Raw genomic sequence first — 23,817 nt, 5'->3', positions numbered from 1 at the left:
AATAGAGATACAGAAACACCGTGGCCCCCCTCTTTGAGATAACTCTGCACTATTGCGAGCTGGAAATGCCACTTCCAGCTTAGCTGTGCAGAAGAAGAACAACAAGAAGAAGAAATATCTCGAAATATGTCCGTCAGGCCCCTTCCCCTGAGATATATCTGCAAATATCTCGGAAACGAAGCGAGCTATGGCAAAATGTTAAGAGACCTTTTTTGTAGAGAATTATGTTTCCTACAATTTATGTTCTACGATATTTTTTGATCAGAAGCGTAGTTTTCGAGATATATCGAGATATTTAAAAGTTCCGATGCCGCACCAACATAATAGAGATACAGAATCACCGTGGCCCCTTTCTTTGAGATAACTCTGCACTAGTGCGAGCCGCAAATGCCACTTCCAGCTTAGCTGTGCAGAAGAAGAACAACAAGAAGAAGAAATATCTCGAAATATGTCCGTCAGGCCCCTTCCCTTGAGATAAATCGGCAAATATCTCGGAAACGAAGCGAGCTATGGCAAAATGTTAAGAGACCTTTTTTGTAGAGAATTAAGTTTCCTACTTTTTACCTTCTATGATATTTTTTGATCAGATGCGTAGTTCTCGAGATATATCAAGATATTTAAAAGTTCCGAAGCCGCACCAACATAATAGAGATACAGAAACACCGTGGCCCCTCTCTTTGAGATAACTCTGCACTATGGCGAGCTGGAAATGCCACTTCCAGTTTAGCTGTGCAGAAGAAGAACAACAAGAAGAAGAAATATCTCGAAATATGTCCGTTAGGCCCCTTCCCTTGAGATATATGTGCAAATATCTCGGAAACGAAGCGAGCTATGGCAAAATGTTAAGAGACCTTTTTTCTAGAGAATTAAGTTTCCTACTTTTTATGTTCTATGATATTTTTTGATCAGATGCGTAGTTCTCGAGATATATCAAGATATTTAAAAGTTCCGAAGCCGCACCAACATAATAGAGATACAGAAACACCGTGGCCCCTTTCTTTGAGATAACTCTGCACTATTGCGAGCTGCAAATGCCACTTCCAGCGTAGCTGTGCAGAAGAAGAACAACAAGAAGAAGAAATATCTCGAAATATGTCCGTCAGGCCCCTTCCCTTGAGATAAATCTGGAAATATCTCGGAAACGAAGAGAGCTATGGCAAAATGTTAAGAGACCTTTTTTGTAGAGAATTAAGTTTCCTACTTTTTATGTTCTATGATATTTTTTGATCAGATGCGTAGTTCTCGAGATATATCAAGATATTTAAAAGTTCCGAAGCCGCACCAACATAATAGAGATACAGAAACACCGTGGCCCCTTTCTTTGAGATAACTCTGCACTAGTGCGAGCCGCAAATGCCACTTCCAGCTTAGCTGTGCAGAAGAAGAACAACAAGAAGAAGAAATATCTCGAAATATGTCCGTCAGGCCCCTTCCCTTGAGATAAATCGGCAAATATCTCGGAAACGAAGCGAGCTATGGCAAAATGTTAGGAGACCTTTTTTGTAGAGAATTAAGTCTCCTACTTTTTACCTTCTATGATATTTTTTGATCAGATGCGTAGTTCTCGAGATATATCAAGATATTTAAAAGTTCCGAAGCCGCACCAACATAATAGAGATACAGAAACACCGTGGCCCCTCTCTTTGAGATAACTCTGCACTATTGCGAGCTGGAAATGCCACTTCCAGCTTAGCTGTGCAGAAGAAGAACAACAAGAAGAAGAAATATCTCGAAATATGTCCGTCAGGCCCCTTCCCTTGAGATATATCTGCAAATATCTCGGAAACGAAGTGAGCTATGGCAAAATGTTGAGAGACCTTTTTTGTAGAGAATTATGTTTCCTACAATTTATGTTGTATGATATTTTTTGATCAGAAGCGTAGTTTTCGAGATATATCGAGATATTTAAAAGTTCCGAAGCCGCAGCAACATAATAGAGATACAGAAACACCGTGGCCCCTTTCTTTGAGATAACTCTGCACTAGTGCGAGCCGCAAATGCCACTTCCAGCTTAGCTGTGCAGAAGAAGAACAACAAGAAGAAGAAATATCTCGAAATATGTCCGTCAGGCCCCTTCCCTTGAGATAAATCTGCAAATATCTCGGAAACGAAGCGAGCTATGGCAAAATGTTAAGAGACCTTTTTTGTAGAGAATTAAGTTTCCTACTTTTTACGTTCTATGATATTTTTTGATCAGATGCGCAGTTCTCGAGATATATCAAGATATTTAAAAGTTCCGAAGCCGCACCAACATAATAGAGATACAGAAACACCGTGGCCCCTTTCTTTGAGATAACGCTGCACTAGTGCGAGCTGGAAATGCCACTTCCAGTTTAGCTGTGCAGAAGAAGAACAACAAGAAGCAGAAATATCTCGAAATATGTCCGTTAGGCCCCTTCCGTTGAGATAAATCTGCAAATATCTCGGAAACGAAGCGAGCTATGGCAAAATGTTAAGAGACCTTTTTTGTAGAGAATTAAGTTTCCTTCTTTTTATGTTCTATGATATTTTTTGATCAGATGCGTAGTTCTCGAGATATATCAAGATATTTAAAAGTTCCGATGCCGCACCAACATAATAGAGATACAGAAACACCGTGGCCCCTCTCTTTGAGATAACTCTGCACTATTGCGAGCTGGAAATGCCACTTCCAGTTTAGCTGTGCAGAAGAAGAACAACAAGAAGAAGAAATATCTCGAAATATGTCCGTCAGGCCCCTTCCCTTGAGATAAATCTGGAAATATCTCGGAAACGAAGCGAGCAATGGCAAAATGTTGAGAGACCTTTTTTGTAGAGAATTAAGTTTCCTACTTTTTATGTTCTATGATATTTTTTGATCAGAAGCGTAGTTTTCGAGATATATCGAGATATTTAAAAGTTCCGAAGCCGCAGCAACATAATAGAGATACAGAAACACCGTGGCCCCTTTCTTTGAGATAACTCTGCACTAGTGCGAGCCGCAAATGCCACTTCCAGCTTAGCTGTGCAGAAGAAGAACAACAAGAAGAAGAAATATCTCGAAATATGTCCGTCAGGCCCCTTCCCTTGAGATAAATCTGCAAATATCTCGGAAACGAAGCGAGCTATGGCAAAATGTTAAGAGACCTTTTTTGTAGAGAATTAAGTTTCCTACTTTTTACGTTCTATGATATTTTTTGATCAGATGCGCAGTTCTCGAGATATATCAAGATATTTAAAAGTTCCGAAGCCGCACCAACATAATAGAGATACAGAAACACCGTGGCCCCTTTCTTTGAGATAACGCTGCACTAGTGCGAGCTGGAAATGCCACTTCCAGTTTAGCTGTGCAGAAGAAGAACAACAAGAAGCAGAAATATCTCGAAATATGTCCGTTAGGCCCCTTCCGTTGAGATAAATCTGCAAATATCTCGGAAACGAAGCGAGCTATGGCAAAATGTTAAGAGACCTTTTTTGTAGAGAATTAAGTTTCCTTCTTTTTATGTTCTATGATATTTTTTGATCAGATGCGTAGTTCTCGAGATATATCAAGATATTTAAAAGTTCCGATGCCGCACCAACATAATAGAGATACAGAAACACCGTGGCCCCTCTCTTTGAGATAACTCTGCACTATTGCGAGCTGGAAATGCCACTTCCAGTTTAGCTGTGCAGAAGAAGAACAACAAGAAGAAGAAATATCTCGAAATATGTCCGTTAGGCCCCTTCCCTTGAGATATATGTGCAAATATCTCGGAAACGAAGCGAGCTATGGCAAAATGTTAAGAGACCTTTTTTCTAGAGAATTAAGTTTCCTACTTTTTATGTTCTATGATATTTTTTGATCAGATGCGTAGTTCTCGAGATATATCAAGATATTTAAAAGTTCCGAAGCCGCACCAACATAATAGAGATACAGAAACACCGTGGCCCCTTTCTTTGAGATAACTCTGCACTATTGCGAGCTGCAAATGCCACTTCCAGCGTAGCTGTGCAGAAGAAGAACAACAAGAAGAAGAAATATCTCGAAATATGTCCGTCAGGCCCCTTCCCTTGAGATAAATCTGGAAATATCTCGGAAACGAAGAGAGCTATGGCAAAATGTTAAGAGACCTTTTTTGTAGAGAATTAAGTTTCCTACTTTTTATGTTCTATGATATTTTTTGATCAGATGCGTAGTTCTCGAGATATATCAAGATATTTAAAAGTTCCGAAGCCGCACCAACATAATAGAGATACAGAAACACCGTGGCCCCTTTCTTTGAGATAACTCTGCACTATTGCGAGCTGTAAATGCCACTTCCAGCTTAGCTGTGCAGAAGAAGAACAACAAGAAGAAGAAATATCTCGAAATATGTCCGTCAGGCCCCTTCCCTTGAGATATATCTGCAAATATCTCGGAAACGAAGCGAGCTATGGCAAAATGTTAAGAGACCTTTTTTGTAGAGAATTATGTTTCCTACAATTTATGTTCTATGATATTTTTTGATCAGAAGCGTAGTTTTCGAGATATATCGAGATATTTAAAAGTTCCGATGCCGCACCAACATAATAGAGATACAGAATCACCGTGGCCCCTTTCTTTGAGATAACTCTGCACTAGTGCGAGCCGCAAATGCCACTTCCAGCTTAGCTGTGCAGAAGAAGAACAACAAGAAGAAGAAATATCTCGAAATATGTCCGTCAGGCCCCTTCCCTTGAGATAAATCGGCAAATATCTCGGAAACGAAGCGAGCTATGGCAAAATGTTAAGAGACCTTTTTTGTAGAGAATTAAGTTTCCTACTTTTTACCTTCTATGATATTTTTTGATCAGATGCGTAGTTCTCGAGATATATCAAGATATTTAAAAGTTCCGAAGCCGCACCAACATAATAGAGATACAGAAACACCGTGGCCCCTCTCTTTGAGATAACTCTGCACTATTGCGAGCTGGAAATGCCACTTCCAGTTTAGCTGTGCAGAAGAAGAACAACAAGAAGAAGAAATATCTCGAAATATGTCCGTTAGGCCAGTTCCTTTGAGCTGAATCTGCAAATATCTCGGAAACGAAGAGAGCTATGGCAAAATGTTAAGAGACCTTTTTTGTAGAGAATTAAGTTTCCTACAATTTATGTTCTATGATATTTTTTGATCAGAAGCGTAGTTTTCGAGATATATCGAGATATTTAAAAGTTCCGAAGCCGCACCAACATAATAGAGATACAGAAACACCGTGGCCCCTTTCTTTGAGATAACTCTGCACTATTGCGAGCTGCAAATGCCACTTCCAGCTTAGCTGTGCAGAGCAAGAACAACAAGAAGAAGAAATATCTCGAAATATGTCCGTCAGGCCAGTTCCTTTGAGCTGAATCTGCAAATATCTCGGAAACGAAGCGAGCTATGGCAAAATGTTAAGAGACGTTTTTTGTAGAGAATTATGTTTCCTACAATTTATGTTCTATGATATTTTTTGATCAGAAGCGTAGTTTTCGAGATATATCGAGATATTTAAAAGTTCCGAAGCCGCACCAACATAATGGAGATACAGAAACACCGTGGCCCCTTTCTTTGAGATAACGCTGCACTAGTGCGAGCTGGAAATGCCACTTCCAGTTTAGCTGTGCAGAAGAAGAACAACAAGAAGCAGAAATATCTCGAAATATGTCCGTTAGGCCCCTTCCCTTGAGATAAATCTGCAAATATCTCGGAAACGAAGCGAGCTATGGCAAAATGTTAACAGACCTTTTTTGTAGAGAATTAAGTTTCCTTCTTTTTATGTTCTATGATATTTTTTGATCAGATGCGTAGTTCTCGAGATATATCAAGATATTTAAAAGTTCCGAAGCCGCACCAACATAATAGAGATACAGAAACACCGTGGCCCCTTTCTTTGAGATAACTCTGCACTATTGCGAGCTGCAAATGCCACTTCCAGCGTAGCTGTGCAGAAGAAGAACAACAAGAAGAAGAAATATCTCGAAATATGTCCGTCAGGCCCCTTCCCTTGAGATAAATCTGGAAATATCTCGGAAACGAAGAGAGCTATGGCAAAATGTTAAGAGACCTTTTTTGTAGAGAATTAAGTTTCCTACTTTTTATGTTCTATGATATTTTTTGATCAGATGCGTAGTTCTCGAGATATATCAAGATATTTAAAAGTTCCGAAGCCGCACCAACATAATAGAGATACAGAAACACCGTGGCCCCTTTCTTTGAGATAACTCTGCACTATTGCGAGCTGTAAATGCCACTTCCAGCTTAGCTGTGCAGAAGAAGAACAACAAGAAGAAGAAATATCTCGAAATATGTCCGTCAGGCCCCTTCCCTTGAGATATATCTGCAAATATCTCGGAAACGAAGCGAGCTATGGCAAAATGTTAAGAGACCTTTTTTGTAGAGAATTATGTTTCCTACAATTTATGTTCTATGATATTTTTTGATCAGAAGCGTAGTTTTCGAGATATATCGAGATATTTAAAAGTTCCGATGCCGCACCAACATAATAGAGATACAGAATCACCGTGGCCCCTTTCTTTGAGATAACTCTGCACTAGTGCGAGCCGCAAATGCCACTTCCAGCTTAGCTGTGCAGAAGAAGAACAACAAGAAGAAGAAATATCTCGAAATATGTCCGTCAGGCCCCTTCCCTTGAGATAAATCGGCAAATATCTCGGAAACGAAGCGAGCTATGGCAAAATGTTAAGAGACCTTTTTTGTAGAGAATTAAGTTTCCTACTTTTTACCTTCTATGATATTTTTTGATCAGATGCGTAGTTCTCGAGATATATCAAGATATTTAAAAGTTCCGAAGCCGCACCAACATAATAGAGATACAGAAACACCGTGGCCCCTCTCTTTGAGATAACTCTGCACTATTGCGAGCTGGAAATGCCACTTCCAGTTTAGCTGTGCAGAAGAAGAACAACAAGAAGAAGAAATATCTCGAAATATGTCCGTTAGGCCCCTTCCCTTGAGATATATGTGCAAATATCTCGGAAACGAAGCGAGCTATGGCAAAATGTTAAGAGACCTTTTTTCTAGAGAATTAAGTTTCCTACTTTTTATGTTCTATGATATTTTTTGATCAGATGCGTAGTTCTCGAGATATATCAAGATATTTAAAAGTTCCGAAGCCGCACCAACATAATAGAGATACAGAAACACCGTGGCCCCTTTCTTTGAGATAACTCTGCACTATTGCGAGCTGCAAATGCCACTTCCAGCGTAGCTGTGCAGAAGAAGAACAACAAGAAGAAGAAATATCTCGAAATATGTCCGTCAGGCCCCTTCCCTTGAGATAAATCTGGAAATATCTCGGAAACGAAGAGAGCTATGGCAAAATGTTAAGAGACCTTTTTTGTAGAGAATTAAGTTTCCTACTTTTTATGTTCTATGATATTTTTTGATCAGATGCGTAGTTCTCGAGATATATCAAGATATTTAAAAGTTCCGAAGCCGCACCAACATAATAGAGATACAGAAACACCGTGGCCCCTTTCTTTGAGATAACTCTGCACTAGTGCGAGCCGCAAATGCCACTTCCAGCTTAGCTGTGCAGAAGAAGAACAACAAGAAGAAGAAATATCTCGAAATATGTCCGTCAGGCCCCTTCCCTTGAGATAAATCGGCAAATATCTCGGAAACGAAGCGAGCTATGGCAAAATGTTAAGAGACCTTTTTTGTAGAGACTTAAGTCTCCTACTTTTTACCTTCTATGATATTTTTTGATCAGATGCGTAGTTCTCGAGATATATCAAGATATTTAAAAGTTCCGAAGCCGCACCAACATAATAGAGATACAGAAACACCGTGGCCCCTCTCTTTGAGATAACTCTGCACTATTGCGAGCTGGAAATGCCACTTCCAGCTTAGCTGTGCAGAAGAAGAACAACAAGAAGAAGAAATATCTCGAAATATGTCCGTCAGGCCCCTTCCCTTGAGATATATCTGCAAATATCTCGGAAACGAAGTGAGCTATGGCAAAATGTTGAGAGACCTTTTTTGTAGAGAATTATGTTTCCTACAATTTATGTTCTATGATATTTTTTGATCAGAAGCGTAGTTTTCGAGATATATCGAGATATTTAAAAGTTCCGAAACCGCACCAACATAATAGAGATACAGAAACACCGTGGCCCCTTTCTTTGAGATAACTCTGCACTAGTGCGAGCCGCAAATGCCACTTCCAGCTTAGCTGTGCAGAAGAAGAACAACAAGAAGAAGAAATATCTCGAAATATGTCCGTCAGGCCCCTTCCCTTGAGATAAATCTGCAAATATCTCGGAAACGAAGCGAGCTATGGCAAAATGTTAAGAGACCTTTTTTGTAGAGAATTAAGTTTCCTACTTTTTATCTTCTATGATATTTTTTGATCCGATGCGTAGTTCTCGAGATATATCAAGATATTTAAAAGTTCCGAAGCCGCACCAACATAATAGAGATACAGAAACACCGTGGCCCCTCTCTTTGAGATAACTCTGCACTATTGCGAGCTGTAAATGCCACTTCCAGCTTAGCTGTGCAGAAGAAGAACAACAAGAAGAAGAAATATCTCGAAATATGTCCGTCAGGCCAGTTCCTTTGAGCTGAATCTGCAAATATCTCGGAAACGAAGCGAGCTATGGCAAAATGTTAAGAGACGTTTTTTGTAGAGAATTATGTTTCCTACAATTTATGTTCTATGATATTTTTTGATCAGAAGCGTAGTTTTCGAGATATATCGAGATATTTAAAAGTTCCGAAGCCGCACCAACATAATAGAGATACAGAAACACCGTGGCCCCTCTCTTTGAGATAACTCTGCACTATTGCGAGCTGAAATGCCACTTCCAGCTTAGCTGTGCAGAAGAACAACAACAAGAAGAAGAAATATCTCGAAATATGTCCGTCAGGCCCCTTCCCTTGAGATAAATCTGGAAATATCTCGGAAACGAAGCGAGCAATGGCAAAATGTTGAGAGACCTTTTTTGTAGAGAATTAAGTTTCCTACTTTTTATGTTCTATGATATTTTTTGATCAGAAGCGTAGTTTTCGAGATATATCGAGATATTTAAAAGTTCCGAAGCCGCACCAACATAATAGAGATACAGAAACACCGTGGCCCCTTTCTTTGAGATAACTCTGCACTAGTGCGAGCCGCGAATGCCACTTCCAGCTTAGCTGTGCAGAAGAAGAACAACAAGAAGAAGAAATATCTCGAAATATGTCCGTTAGGCCCCTTCCCTTGAGATAAATGTGCAAATATCTCGGAAACGAAGCGAGCTATGGCAAAATGTTAAGAGACCTTTTTTGTAGAGAATTAAGTTTCCTACTTTTTATGTTCTATGATATTTTTTGATCAGATGCGTAGTTCTCGAGATATATCAAGATATTTAAAAGTTCCGAAGCCGCACCAACATAATAGAGATACAGAAACACCGTGGCCCCTTTCTTTGAGATAACTCTGCACTATTGCGAGCTGCAAATGCCACTTCCAGCTTAGCTGTGCAGAGGAAGAACAACAAGAAGAAGAAATATCTCGAAATATGTCCGTCAGGCCAGTTCCTTTGAGCTGAATCTGCAAATATCTCGGAAACGAAGCGAGCTATGGCAAAATGTTAAGAGACGTTTTTTGTAGAGAATTATGTTTCCTACAATTTATGTTCTATGATATTTTTTGATCAGAAGCGTAGTTTTCGAGATATATCGAGATATTTAAAAGTTCCGAAGACGCACCAACATAATAGAGATACAGAAACACCGTGGCCCCTTTCTTTGAGATAACTGTGCACTAGTGCGAGTCGCAAATGCCACTTCCAGCTTAGCTGTGCAGAAGAAGAACAACAAGAAGAAGAAATATCTCGAAATATGTCCGTCAGGCCACTTCCCTTGAGATAAATCTGCAAATATCTCGGAAACGAAGCGAGCTATGGCAAAATGTTAAGAGACCTTTTTTGTAGAGAATTAAGTTTCCTACTTTTTATCTTCTATGATATTTTTTGATCCGATGCGTAGTTCTCGAGATATATCAAGATATTTAAAAGTTTCGAAGCCGCACCAACATAATAGAGATACAGAAACACCGTGGCCCCTCTCTTTGAGATAACTCTGCACTATTGCGAGCTGTAAATGCCACTTCCAGCTTAGCTGTGCAGAAGAAGAACAACAAGAAGAAGAAATATCTCGAAATATGTCCGTCAGGCCAGTTCCTTTGAGCTGAATCTGCAAATATCTCGGAAACGAAGCGAGCTATGGCAAAATGTTAAGAGACGTTTTTTGTAGAGAATTATGTTTCCTACAATTTATGTTCTATGATATTTTTTGATCAGAAGCGTAGTTTTCGAGATATATCGAGATATTTAAAAGTTCCGAAGCCGCACCAACATAATAGAGATACAGAAACACCGTGGCCCCTCTCTTTGAGATAACTCTGCACTATTGCGAGCTGAAATGCCACTTCCAGCTTAGCTGTGCAGAAGAAGAACAACAAGAAGAAGAAATATCTCGAAATATGTCCGTTAGGCCCCTTCCCTTGAGATAAATCTGCAAATATCTCGGAAACGAAGCGAGCAATGGCAAAATGTTGAGAGACCTTTTTTGTAGAGAATTAAGTTTCCTACTTTTTATGTTCTATGATATTTTTTGATCAGAAGCGTAGTTTTCGAGATATATCGAGATATTTAAAAGTTCCGAAGCCGCACCAACATAATAGAGATACAGAAACACCGTGGCCCCTTTCTTTGAGATAACTCTGCACTAGTGCGAGCCGCGAATGCCACTTCAAGCTTAGCTGTGCAGAAGAAGAACAACAAGAAGAAGAAATATCTCGAAATATGTCCGTCAGGCCCCTTCCCTTGAGATAAATCTGCAAATATCTCGGAAACGAAGCGAGCTATGGCAAAATGTTAAGAGACCTTTTTTGTAGAGAATTAGGTTTCCTACTTTTTATCTTCTATGATATTTTTTGATCAGATGCGTAGTTCTCGAGATATATCAAGATATTTAAAAGTTCCGAAGCCGCACCAACATAATAGAGATACAGAAACACCGTGGCCCCTCTCTTTGAGATAACTCTGCACTATTGCGAGCTGGAAATGCCACTTCCAGTTTAGCTGTGCAGAAGAAGAACAACAAGAAGAAGAAATATCTCGAAATATGTCCGTTAGGCCCCTTCCCTTGAGATAAATGTGCAAATATCTCGGAAACGAAGCGAGCTATGGCAAAATGTTAAGAGACCTTTTTTGTAGAGAATTAAGTCTCCTACTTTTTACCTTCTATGATATTTTTTGATCAGATGCGTAGTTCTCGAGATATATCAAGATATTTAAAAGTTCCGAAGCCGCACCAACGTAATAGAGATACAGAAACACCGTGGCCCCTCTCTTTGAGATAACTCTGCACTATTGCGAGCTGGAAATGCCACTTCCAGCTTAGCTGTGCAGAAGAAGAACAACAAGAAGAAGAAATATCTCGAAATATGTCCGTCAGGCCCCTTCCCTTGAGATATATCTGCAAATATCTCGGAAACGAAGTGAGCTATGGCAAAATGTTGAGAGACCTTTTTTGTAGAGAATTATGTTTCCTACAATTTATGTTCTATGATATTTTTTGATCAGAAGCGTAGTTTTCGAGATATATCGAGATATTTAAAAGTTCCGAAACCGCACCAACATAATAGAGATACAGAAACACCGTGGCCCCTTTCTTTGAGATAACTCTGCACTAGTGCGAGCCGCAAATGCCACTTCCAGCTTAGCTGTGCAGAAGAAGAACAACAAGAAGAAGAAATATCTCGAAATATGTCCGTCAGGCCCCTTCCCTTGAGATAAATCTGCAAATATCTCGGAAACGAAGCGAGCTATGGCAAAATGTTAAGAGACCTTTTTTGTAGAGAATTAAGTTTCCTACTTTTTATCTTCTATGATATTTTTTGATCCGATGCGTAGTTCTCGAGATATATCAAGATATTTAAAAGTTCCGAAGCCGCACCAACATAATAGAGATACAGAAACACCGTGGCCCCTCTCTTTGAGATAACTCTGCACTATTGCGAGCTGTAAATGCCACTTCCAGCTTAGCTGTGCAGAAGAAGAACAACAAGAAGAAGAAATATCTCGAAATATGTCCGTCAGGCCAGTTCCTTTGAGCTGAATCTGCAAATATCTCGGAAACGAAGCGAGCTATGGCAAAATGTTAAGAGACGTTTTTTGTAGAGAATTATGTTTCCTACAATTTATGTTCTATGATATTTTTTGATCAGAAGCGTAGTTTTCGAGATATATCGAGATATTTAAAAGTTCCGAAGCCGCACCAACATAATAGAGATACAGAAACACCGTGGCCCCTCTCTTTGAGATAACTCTGCACTATTGCGAGCTGAAATGCCACTTCCAGCTTAGCTGTGCAGAAGAACAACAACAAGAAGAAGAAATATCTCGAAATATGTCCGTCAGGCCCCTTCCCTTGAGATAAATCTGGAAATATCTCGGAAACGAAGCGAGCAATGGCAAAATGTTGAGAGACCTTTTTTGTAGAGAATTAAGTTTCCTACTTTTTATGTTCTATGATATTTTTTGATCAGAAGCGTAGTTTTCGAGATATATCGAGATATTTAAAAGTTCCGAAGCCGCACCAACATAATAGAGATACAGAAACACCGTGGCCCCTTTCTTTGAGATAACTCTGCACTAGTGCGAGCCGCGAATGCCACTTCCAGCTTAGCTGTGCAGAGGAAGAACAACAAGAAGAAGAAATATCTCGAAATATGTCCGTCAGGCCAGTTCCTTTGAGCTGAATCTGCAAATATCTCGGAAACGAAGCGAGCTATGGCAAAATGTTAAGAGACGTTTTTTGTAGAGAATTATGTTTCCTACAATTTATGTTCTATGATATTTTTTGATCAGAAGCGTAGTTTTCGAGATATATCGAGATATTTAAAAGTTCCGAAGACGCACCAACATAATAGAGATACAGAAACACCGTGGCCCCTTTCTTTGAGATAACTGTGCACTAGTGTGAGCCGCAAATGCCACTTCCAGCTTAGCTGTGCAGAAGAAGAACAACAAGAAGAAGAAATATCTCGAAATATGTCCGTCAGGCCCCTTCCCTTGAGATATATCTGCAAATATCTCGGAAACGAAGCGAGCTATGGCAAAATGTTAAGAGACCGTTTTTGTAGAGAATTATGTTTCCTACTTTTTATGTTCTATGATATTTTTTGATCAGACGCGTAGTTCTCGAGATATATCAAGATATTTAAAAGCTCCGAAGCCGCACCAACATAATAGAGATACAGAAACACCGTGGCCTCTTTCTTTGAGATAACTCTGCACCATTGCGAGCTGCAAATGCCACTTCCAGCTTAGCTGTGCAGAAGAAGAACAACAAGAAGAAGAAATATCTCGAAATATGTCCGTCAGGCCCCTGCCCTTGAGATATATCTGCAAATATCTGGGAAACCAAGCGAGCTATGGCAAAATGTTAAGAGACCTTTTTTGTAGAGAATTATGTTTCCTACAATTTATGTTCTATGATATTTTTTGATCAGAAGCGTAGTTTTCGAGATATATCGAGATATTTAAAAGTTACGAAGCCGCACCAACATAATAGAGATACAGAAACACCGTGGCCCCTTTCTTTGAGATAACGCTGCACTAGTGCGAGCTCGAAATGCCACTTCCAGTTTAGCTGTGCAGAAGAAGAACAACAAGAAGCAGAAATATCTCGAAATATGTCCGTCAGGCCCCTTCCCTTGAGATATATCTGCAAATATCTCGGAAACGAAGCGAGCTATGGCAAAATGTTAAGAGACCTTTTTTGTAGAGAATTATGTTTCCTACAATTTATGTTCTATGATATTTTTTGATCAGATGCGTAGTTCTCGAGATATATCAAGATATTTAAAAGTTCCGAAGCCGCACCAACATAATAGAGATACAGAAACACCGTGGCCCCTTTCTTTGAGATAACTCTGCACTATTGCGAGCTGCAAATGCCACTTCCAGCGTAGCTGTGCAGAAGAACAACAACAAGAAGAAGAAATATCTCGAAATATGTCCGTCAGGCCCCTTCCCTTGAGATAAATCTGGAAATATCTCGGAAACGAAGAGAGCTATGGCAAAATGTTAAGAGACCTTTTTTGTAGAGAATTAAGTTTCCTACTTTTTATGTTCTATGATATTTTTTGATCAGATGCGTAGTTCTCGAGATATATCAAGATATTTAAAAGTTCCGAAGCCGCACCAACATAATAGAGATACAGAAACACCGTGGCCCCTCTCTTTGAGATAACTCTGCACTATTGCGAGCTGAAATGCCACTTCCAGCTTAGCTGTGCAGAAGAACAACAACAAGAAGAAGAAATATCTCGAAATATGTCCGTCAGGCCCCTTCCCTTGAGATAAATCTGGAAATATCTCGGAAACGAAGCGAGCAATGGCAAAATGTTGAGAGACCTTTTTTGTAGAGAATTAAGTTTCCTACTTTTTATGTTCTATGATATTTTTTGATCAGAAGCGTAGTTTTCGAGATATATCGAGATATTTAAAAGTTCCGAAGCCGCACCAACATAATAGAGATACAGAAACACCGTGGCCCCTTTCTTTGAGATAACTCTGCACTAGTGCGAGCCGCGAATGCCACTTCCAGCTTAGCTGTGCAGAAGAAGAACAACAAGAAGAAGAAATATCTCGAAATATGTCCGTCAGGCCCCTTCCCTTGAGATAAATCTGCAAATATCTCGGAAACGAAGCGAGCTATGGCAAAATGTTAAGAGACCTTTTTTGTAGAGAATTAGGTTTCCTACTTTTTATCTTCTATGATATTTTTTGATCAGATGCGTAGTTCTCGAGATATATCAAGATATTTAAAAGTTCCGAAGCCGCACCAACATAATAGAGATACAGAAACACCGTGGCCCCTCTCTTTGAGATAACTCTGCACTATTGCGAGCTGGAAATGCCACTTCCAGTTTAGCTGTGCAGAAGAAGAACAACAAGAAGAAGAAATATCTCGAAATATGTCCGTTAGGCCCCTTCCCTTGAGATAAATGTGCAAATATCTCGGAAACGAAGCGAGCTATGGCAAAATGTTAAGAGACCTTTTTTGTAGAGAATTAAGTTTCCTACTTTTTATGTTCTATGATATTTTTTGATCAGATGCGTAGTTCTCGAGATATATCAAGATATTTAAAAGTTCCGAAGCCGCACCAACATAATAGAGATACAGAAACACCGTGGCCCCTTTCTTTGAGATAACTCTGCACTATTGCGAGCTGCAAATGCCACTTCCAGCTTAGCTGTGCAGAGGAAGAACAACAAGAAGAAGAAATATCTCGAAATATGTCCGTCAGGCCAGTTCCTTTGAGCTGAATCTGCAAATATCTCGGAAACGAAGCGAGCTATGGCAAAATGTTAAGAGACCTTTTTTGTAGAGAATTAGGTTTCCTACTTTTTATCTTCTATGATATTTTTTGATCAGATGCGTAGTTCTCGAGATATATCAAGATATTTAAAAGTTCCGAAGCCGCACCAACATAATAGAGATACAGAAACACCGTGGCCCCTCTCTTTGAGATAACTCTGCACTATTGCGAGCTGGAAATGCCACTTCCAGTTTAGCTGTGCAGAAGAAGAACAACAAGAAGAAGAAATATCTCGAAATATGTCCGTTAGGCCCCTTCCCTTGAGATAAATGTGCAAATATCTCGGAAACGAAGCGAGCTATGGCAAAATGTTAAGAGACCTTTTTTGTAGAGAATTAAGTTTCCTACTTTTTATGTTCTATGATATTTTTTGATCAGATGCGTAGTTCTCGAGATATATCAAGATATTTAAAAGTTCCGAAGCCGCACCAACATAATAGAGATACAGAAACACCGTGGCCCCTTTCTTTGAGATAACTCTGCACTATTGCGAGCTGCAAATGCCACTTCCAGCTTAGCTGTGCAGAGGAAGAACAACAAGAAGAAGAAATATCTCGAAATATGTCCGTCAGGCCAGTTCCTTTGAGCTGAATCTGCAAATATCTCGGAAACGAAGCGAGCTATGGCAAAATGTTAAGAGACGTTTTTTGTAGAGAATTATGTTTCCTACAATTTATGTTCTATGATATTTTTTGATCAGAAGCGTAGTTTTCGAGATATATCGAGATATTTAAAAGTTCCGAAGACGCACCAACATAATAGAGATACAGAAACACCGTGGCCCCTTTCTTTGAGATAACTGTGCACTAGTGCGAGCCGCAAATGCCACTTCCAGCTTAGCTGTGCAGAAGAAGAACAACAAGAAGAAGAAATATCTCGAAATATGTCCGTCAGGCCCCTTCCCTTGAGATATATCTGCAAATATCTCGGAAACGAAGCGAGCTATGGCAAAATGTTAAGAGACCGTTTTTGTAGAGAATTATGTTTCCTACTTTTTATGTTCTATGATATTTTTTGATCAGACGCGTAGTTCTCGAGATATATCAAGATATTTAAAAGCTCCGAAGCCGCACCAACATAATAGAGATACAGAAACACCGTGGCCTCTTTCTTTGAGATAACTCTGCACCATTGCGAGCTGCAAATGCCACTTCCAGCTTAGCTGTGCAGAAGAAGAACAACAAGAAGAAGAAATATCTCGAAATATGTCCGTCAGGCCCCTGCCCTTGAGATATATCTGCAAATATCTGGGAAACCAAGCGAGCTATGGCAAAATGTTAAGAGACCTTTTTTGTAGAGAATTATGTTTCCTACAATTTATGTTCTATGATATTTTTTGATCAGAAGCGTAGTTTTCGAGATATATCGAGATATTTAAAAGTTACGAAGCCGCACCAACATAATAGAGATACAGAAACACCGTGGCCCCTTTCTTTGAGATAACGCTGCACTAGTGCGAGCTCGAAATGCCACTTCCAGTTTAGCTGTGCAGAAGAAGAACAACAAGAAGCAGAAATATCTCGAAATATGTCCGTCAGGCCCCTTCCCTTGAGATATATCTGCAAATATCTCGGAAACGAAGCGAGCTATGGCAAAATGTTAAGAGACCTTTTTTGTAGAGAATTATGTTTCCTACAATTTATGTTCTATGATATTTTTTGATCAGATGCGTAGTTCTCGAGATATATCAAGATATTTAAAAGTTCCGAAGCCGCACCAACATAATAGAGATACAGAAACACCGTGGCCCCTTTCTTTGAGATAACTCTGCACTATTGCGAGCTGCAAATGCCACTTCCAGCGTAGCTGTGCAGAAGAACAACAACAAGAAGAAGAAATATCTCGAAATATGTCCGTCAGGCCCCTTCCCTTGAGATAAATCTGGAAATATCTCGGAAACGAAGAGAGCTATGGCAAAATGTTAAGAGACCTTTTTTGTAGAGAACTAAGTTTCCTACTTTTTATGTTCTATGATATTTTTTGATCAGATGCGTAGTTCTCGAGATATATCAAGATATTTAAAAGTTCCGAAGCCGCACCAACATAATAGAGATACAGAAACACCGTGGCCCCTCTCTTTGAGATAACTCTGCACTATTGCGAGCTGAAATGCCACTTCCAGCTTAGCTGTGCAGAAGAACAACAACAAGAAGAAGAAATATCTCGAAATATGTCCGTCAGGCCCCTTCCCTTGAGATAAATCTGGAAATATCTCGGAAACGAAGCGAGCAATGGCAAAATGTTGAGAGACCTTTTTTGTAGAGAATTAAGTTTCCTACTTTTTATGTTCTATGATATTTTTTGATCAGAAGCGTAGTTTTCGAGATATATCGAGATATTTAAAAGTTCCGAAGCCGCACCAACATAATAGAGATACAGAAACACCGTGGCCCCTTTCTTTGAGATAACTCTGCACTAGTGCGAGCCGCGAATGCCACTTCCAGCTTACCTGTGCAGAAGAAGAACAACAAGAAGAAGAAATATCTCGAAATATGTCCGTCAGGCCCCTTCCCTTGAGATAAATCTGCAAATATCTCGGAAACGAAGCGAGCTATGGCAAAATGTTAAGAGACCTTTTTTGTAGAGAATTAGGTTTCCTACTTTTTATCTTCTATGATATTTTTTGATCAGATGCGTAGTTCTCGAGATATATCAAGATATTTAAAAGTTCCGAAGCCGCACCAACATAATAGAGATACAGAAACACCGTGGCCCCTCTCTTTGAGATAACTCTGCACTATTGCGAGCTGGAAATGCCACTTCCAGTTTAGCTGTGCAGAAGAAGAACAACAAGAAGAAGAAATATCTCGAAATATGTCCGTTAGGCCCCTTCCCTTGAGATAAATGTGCAAATATCTCGGAAACGAAGCGAGCTATGGCAAAATGTTAAGAGACCTTTTTTGTAGAGAATTAAGTTTCCTACTTTTTATGTTCTATGATATTTTTTGATCAGATGCGTAGTTCTCGAGATATATCAAGATATTTAAAAGTTCCGAAGCCGCACCAACATAATAGAGATACAGAAACACCGTGGCCCCTTTCTTTGAGATAACTCTGCACTATTGCGAGCTGCAAATGCCACTTCCAGCTTAGCTGTGCAGAGGAAGAACAACAAGAAGAAGAAATATCTCGAAATATGTCCGTCAGGCCAGTTCCTTTGAGCTGAATCTGCAAATATCTCGGAAACGAAGCGAGCTATGGCAAAATGTTAAGAGACCTTTTTTGTAGAGAATTAGGTTTCCTACTTTTTATCTTCTATGATATTTTTTGATCAGATGCGTAGTTCTCGAGATATATCAAGATATTTAAAAGTTCCGAAGCCGCACCAACATAATAGAGATACAGAAACACCGTGGCCCCTCTCTTTGAGATAACTCTGCACTATTGCGAGCTGGAAATGCCACTTCCAGTTTAGCTGTGCAGAAGAAGAACAACAAGAAGAAGAAATATCTCGAAATATGTCCGTTAGGCCCCTTCCCTTGAGATAAATGTGCAAATATCTCGGAAACGAAGCGAGCTATGGCAAAATGTTAAGAGACCTTTTTTGTAGAGAATTAAGTTTCCTACTTTTTATGTTCTATGATATTTTTTGATCAGATGCGTAGTTCTCGAGATATATCAAGATATTTAAAAGTTCCGAAGCCGCACCAACATAATAGAGATACAGAAACACCGTGGCCCCTTTCTTTGAGATAACTCTGCACTATTGCGAGCTGCAAATGCCACTTCCAGCTTAGCTGTGCAGAGGAAGAACAACAAGAAGAAGAAATATCTCGAAATATGTCCGTCAGGCCAGTTCCTTTGAGCTGAATCTGCAAATATCTCGGAAACGAAGCGAGCTATGGCAAAATGTTGAGAGACGTTTTTTGTAGAGAATTATGTTTCCTACAATTTATGTTCTATGATATTTTTTGATCAGAAGCGTAGTTTTCGAGATATATCGAGATATTTAAAAGTTCCGAAGACGCACCAACATAATAGAGATACAGAAACACCGTGGCCCCTTTCTTTGAGATAACTGTGCACTAGTGCGAGCCGCAAATGCCACTTCCAGCTTAGCTGTGCAGAAGAAGAACAACAAGAAGAAGAAATATCTCGAAATATGTCCGTCAGGCCCCTTCCCTTGAGATATATCTGCAAATATCTCGGAAACGAAGCGAGCTATGGCAAAATGTTAAGAGACCGTTTTTGTAGAGAATTATGTTTCCTACTTTTTATGTTCTATGATATTTTTTGATCAGACGCGTAGTTCTCGAGATATATCAAGATATTTAAAAGCTCCGAAGCCGCACCAACATAATAGAGATACAGAAACACCGTGGCCTCTTTCTTTGAGATAACTCTGCACCATTGCGAGCTGCAAATGCCACTTCCAGCTTAGCTGTGCAGAAGAAGAACAACAAGAAGAAGAAATATCTCGAAATATGTCCGTCAGGCCCCTGCCCTTGAGATATATCTGCAAATATCTGGGAAACCAAGCGAGCTATGGCAAAATGTTAAGAGACCTTTTTTGTAGAGAATTATGTTTCCTACAATTTATGTTCTATGATATTTTTTGATCAGAAGCGTAGTTTTCGAGATATATCGAGATATTTAAAAGTTACGAAGCCGCACCAACATAATAGAGATACAGAAACACCGTGGCCCCTTTCTTTGAGATAACGCTGCACTAGTGCGAGCTGGAAATGCCACTTCCAGTTTAGCTGTGCAGAAGAAGAACAACAAGAAGCAGAAATATCTCGAAATATGTCCGTCAGGCCCCTTCCCTTGAGATATATCTGCAAATATCTCGGAAACGAAGCGAGCTATGGCAAAATGTTAAGAGACCTTTTTTGTAGAGAATTATGTTTCCTACAATTTATGTTCTATGATATTTTTTGATCAGATGCGTAGTTCTCGAGATATATCAAGATATTTAAAAGTTCCGAAGCCGCACCAACATAATAGAGATACAGAAACACCGTGGCACCTTTCTTTGAGATAACTCTGCACTATTGCGAGCTGCAAATGCCACTTCCAGCGTAGCTGTGCAGAAGAAGAACAACAAGAAGAAGAAATATCTCGAAATATGTCCGTCAGGCCCCTTCCCTTGAGATATATCTGCAAATATCTCGGAAACGAAGTGAGCTATGGCAAAATGTTGAGAGACCTTTTTTGTAGAGAATTATGTTTCCTACAATTTATGTTCTATGATATTTTTTGATCAGAAGCGTAGTTTTCGAGATATATCGAGATATTTAAAAGTTCCGAAGCCGCAGCAACATAATAGAGATACAGAAACACCGTGGCCCCTTTCTTTGAGATAACTCTGCACTAGTGCGAGCCGCAAATGCCACTTCCAGCTTAGCTGTGCAGAAGAAGAACAACAAGAAGAAGAAATATCTCGAAATATGTCCGTCAGGCCCCTTCCCTTGAGATAAATCTGCAAATATCTCGGAAACGAAGCGAGCTATGGCAAAATGTTAAGAGACCTTTTTTGTAGAGAATTAAGTTTCCTACTTTTTATGTTCTATGATATTTTTTCACCAGATGGGCAGTTCTCGAGATATATCAAGATATTTAAAAGTTCCGAAGCCGCACCAACATAATAGAGATACAGAAACACCGTGGCCCCTTTCTTCGAGATAACTCTGCACTATTGCGAGCTGCACATGCCACTTCCAGCTTAGCTGTGCAGAAGAAGAACAACAAGAAGAAGAAATATCTCGAAATATGTCCGTTAGGCCCCTTCCCTTGAGATAAATCTGCAAATATCTCGGAAACGAAGCGAGCTATGGCAAAATGTTAAGAGACCTTTTTTGTAGAGAATTATGTTTCCTACAATTTATGTTCTATGATATTTTTTGATCAGAAGCGTAGTTTTCGAGATATATCGAGATATTTAAAAGTTCCGAAGCCGCACCAACATAATAGAGATACAGAAACACCGTGGCCCCTTTCTTTGAGATAACTCTGCACTATTGCGAGGTGCAAATGCCACTTCCAGCTTAGCTGTGCAGAGGAAGAACAACAAGAAGAAGAAATATCTCGAAATATGTCCGTCAGGCCAGTTCCTTTGAGCTGAATCTGCAAATATCTCGGAAACGAAGCGAGCTATGGCAAAATGTTAAGAGACGTTTTTTGTAGAGAATTATGTTTCCTACAATTTATGTTCTATGATATTTTTTGATCAGAAGCGTAGTTTTCGAGATATATCGAGATATTTAAAAGTTCCGAAGCCGCACCAACATAATAGAGATACAGAAACACCGTGGCCCCTTTCATTGAGATAACTCTGCACTAGTGCGAGCCGCAAATGCCACTTCCAGCTTAGCTGTGCAGAGGAAGAACAACAAGAAGAAGAAATATCTCGAAATATGTCCGTCAGGCCAGTTCCTTTGAGCTGAATCTGCAAATATCTCGGAAACGAAGCGAGCTATGGCAAAATGTTAAGAGACCTTTTTTCTAGAGAATTAAGTTTCCTACTTTTTATGTTCTATGATATTTTTTGATCAGATGCGTAGTTCTCGAGATATATCAAGATATTTAAAAGTTCCGAAGCCGCACCAACATAATAGAGATACAGAAACACCGTGGCCCCTTTCTTTGAGATAACTCTGCACTATTGCGAGCTGCAAATGCCACTTCCAGCGTAGCGGTGCAGAAGAAGAACAACAAGAAGAAGAAATATCTCGAAATATGTCCGTCAGGCCCCTTCCCTTGAGATAAATCTGGAAATATCTCGGAAACGAAGAGAGCTATGGCAAAATGTTAAGAGACCTTTTTTGTAGAGAATTAAGTTTCCTACTTTTTATGTTCTATGATATTTTTTGATCAGATGCGTAGTTCTCGGGATATATCAAGATATTTAAAAGTTCCGAAGCCGCACCACCATAATAGAGATACAGAAACACCGTGGCCCCTTTCTTTGAGATAACTCTGCACTATTGCGAGCTGTAAATGCCACTTCCAGCTTAGCTGTGCAGAAGAAGAACAACAAGAAGAAGAAATATCTCGAAATATGTCCGTCAGGCACCTTCCCTTGAGATATATCTGCAAATATCTCGGAAACGAAGCGAGCTATGGCAAAATGTTAAGAGACCTTTTTTGTAGAGAATTATGTTTCCTACAATTTATGTTCTATGATATTTTTTGATCAGATGCGTAGTTCTCGAGATATATCAAGATATTTAAAAGTTCCGAAGCCGCACCAACATAATAGAGATACAGAAACACCGTGGCCCCTTTCTTTGAGATAACTCTGCACTATTGCGAGCTGCAAATGCCACTTCCAGCGTAGCTGTGCAGAAGAAGAACAACAAGAAGAAGAAATATCTCGAAATATGTCCGTCAGGCCCCTTCCCTTGAGATAAATCTGCAAATATCTCGGAAACGAAGAGAGCTATGGCAAAATGTTAAGAGACCTTTTTTGTAGAGAATTAAGTTTCCTACTTTTTATCTTCTATGATATTTTTTGATCAGATGCGTAGTTCTCGAGATATATCAAGATATTTAAAAGTTCCGAAGCCGCACCAACATAATAGAGATACAGAAACACCGTGGCCCCTCTCTTTGAGATAACTCTGCACTGTTGCGAGCTGTAAATGCCACTTCCAGCTTAGCTGTGCAGAAGAAGAACAACAAGAAGAAGAAATATCTCGAAATATGTCCGTCAGGCCAGTTCCTTTGAGCTGAATCTGCAAATATCTCGGAAACGAAGCGAGCTATGGCAAAATGTTAAGAGACGTTTTTTGTAGAGAATTATGTTTCCTACAATTTATGTTCTATGATATTTTTTGATCAGAAGCGTAGTTTTCGAGATATATCGAGATATTTAAAAGTTCCGAAGCCGCACCAACATAATAGAGATACAGAAACACCGTGGCCCCTTTCTTTGAGATAACTCTGCACTATTGCGAGCTGCAAATGCCACTTCCAGCTTAGCTGTGCAGAGGAAGAACAACAAGAAGAAGAATTATCTCGAAATATGTCCGTCAGGCCAGTTCCTTTGAGCTGAATCTGCAAATATCTCGGAAACGAAGCGAGCTATGGCAAAATGTTAAGAGACGTTTTTTGTAGAGAATTATGTTTCCTACAATTTATGTTCTATGATATTTTTTGATCAGAAGCGTAGTTTTCGAGATATATCGAGATATTTAAAAGTTCCGAAGCCGCACCAACATAATAGAGATACAGAAACACCGTGGCCCCTTTCTTTGAGATAACTCTGCACTAGTGCGAGCCGCAAATGCCACTTCCAGGTTAGCTGTGCAGAAGAAGAACAACAAGAAGAAGAAATATCTCGAAATATGTCCGTCAGGCCCCTTCCCTTGAGATAAATCTGCAAATATCTCGGAAACGAAGCGAGCTATGGCAAAATGTTAAGAGACCTTTTTTGTAGAGAATTAAGTTTCCTACTTTTGATGTTCTATGATATTTTTTGATCAGATGCGTAGTTCTCGAGATATATCAAGATATTTAAAAGTTCCGAAGCCGCAC

The sequence above is a fragment of the Osmia lignaria genome, unplaced genomic scaffold, assembly GCF_051020975.1.
Source record: "Osmia lignaria lignaria isolate PbOS001 unplaced genomic scaffold, iyOsmLign1 scaffold0002, whole genome shotgun sequence".
In the NCBI taxonomy this organism is placed as follows: Eukaryota; Metazoa; Arthropoda; class Insecta; order Hymenoptera; family Megachilidae; genus Osmia; species Osmia lignaria.
The sequence above is the reverse complement of the archived record's forward strand: the minus strand, read 5'-3'. Positions refer to the sequence as shown.